Below are 1,688 nucleotides of genomic sequence, written 5' to 3' on the forward strand. Positions count from 1 at the left end.
CCACTCCTCACCAGCCAGCGCTCTGCCTTTCACTCCTCCCACTCCTCCAGGGGGTCATCGCACGGTCACCAGGTACTGGCCGTTCTTGAGTCCTGCCGTTCATCTGCCTTGACCCTCGGGCAGCATGTCTCCTGGTGCCGACTGCCTTTCCCTTGAACAAGCTCCCCTGGGTTCCTCCACATACTCCTTGGTCTGCCCCTCTATTGTCCATGCCAGTTCCTCGGTCTCGCTTGCACACCTCCTGTCTTTCCCTTTAAATCCTGGTGTTGCTCAGGTCTCTGTCGTGAGCCCTCAGCCCTCCACACTCTTCACTCATTTCCAGGTACACGCATCTACTCCCTCATCTGTGCCCGTTTCTCCCCAAATCTGTATGTCCAGCCAAGATCCCCTCTCCAGGTCAAAACATCCAACTGCCTCCTGGACATTCCATTTCGATCCCTTGCAGACACTTTAACTTCAATAGTTCTCACATTTACTCATCATCTCTACTTCCTTCCTTCTCTCTACATGCTCCTCTTTAGAGATTGTCACTACCTTCTTACATTCAGTTGCCCAAGTCGCAAATCAGGGATCTAGTCTTATTTCATTCTGCCTCTGTACCCACATAAAATCAGTCACCAGATCCTGGCAAATCTATATTTGCGTGGGTCTATAATCTATTCGCTCATTGCCCACCCAGGTCCCTACCTGGGATACTTAGAACACTCCCCACGCCTCCAGTCTTTCTATCTGCACTTATACACCCAATCCTTCCTCCACTCTGAAGTAGGGACCCTAATCACTTTGCAGCTTAAAGTCTGTCAGTGGAACCCCACTGTCTTCAGAATAAAAGCCACACTCATCAGTATGACACATGGGCCCTCCGCATCTGTCCCAGGACCATCTAGCCAGCCCCAAATCTGACGACTCCCCATATTCACACTGGCTCATTGCTCCAACCTGCTGTGTGCGCACACATGTTTTTTCTGCCAGGCACACCTTCCTTCCTCCACGGTCTAGTAGATGCCACCTGCGTCAGGCCTCGACTTCCCTGGGGCGTCTTGTCGGCCCCACCCTTGTCCTGCCCTCCTCATCTCCCACCCTCGCTCTGCCCTGCCCTTTTCCCCACTTTGCCCTTCTTTTCCTTCCAGCACTTATCACTCTTGATGTTAACACTTGGTGAGTTATTTGTTTTCTCAGCTCAACGTCAGCTCTGGAGGGCTCAGGAATTGCTGATTATGACCTAACACAAGAGTTGGCACAGAGTAAATACTCAATAAATATTTGTGAATTAATGAATAATAAATGAGCCTTGAGAAACTGTCATCACCTTGGCTCCTCCAACCGTCACCAAAGCCTGGCTTTATCAGAGTTGCAGAGCAGCCCCCACTTTCACCCACTTAGCCACTCAACACACACTTATTGAGCACCCATTGTGTGCCCAGCCCTGGGATGGACAAATGAGTATCAAATGTGTGGATTAACAAAACATCTCAGAAGTAAAAAGGACCAAACTACAGTTACACACAGCAACACGGGTGAATCTCAAAAGCAATATGCTAAATAACAGAAACCAGACTGCACACTGGATGATTCCATGTATATGACATTCTATAACAGGCAAGACCATGGGGACAGAGAATAGGACTCCCAAAGCACAGGTCACAAGTGAACGAGTCAGGTAGAAGCAGAGTTGTCTTTTCTTTTCT

Source organism: Rhinolophus sinicus, chromosome 15 (assembly GCF_057876585.1).
Source record: "Rhinolophus sinicus isolate RSI-liver-muscle chromosome 15, RSI-T2T, whole genome shotgun sequence".
In the NCBI taxonomy this organism is placed as follows: domain Eukaryota; kingdom Metazoa; phylum Chordata; class Mammalia; order Chiroptera; family Rhinolophidae; genus Rhinolophus; species Rhinolophus sinicus.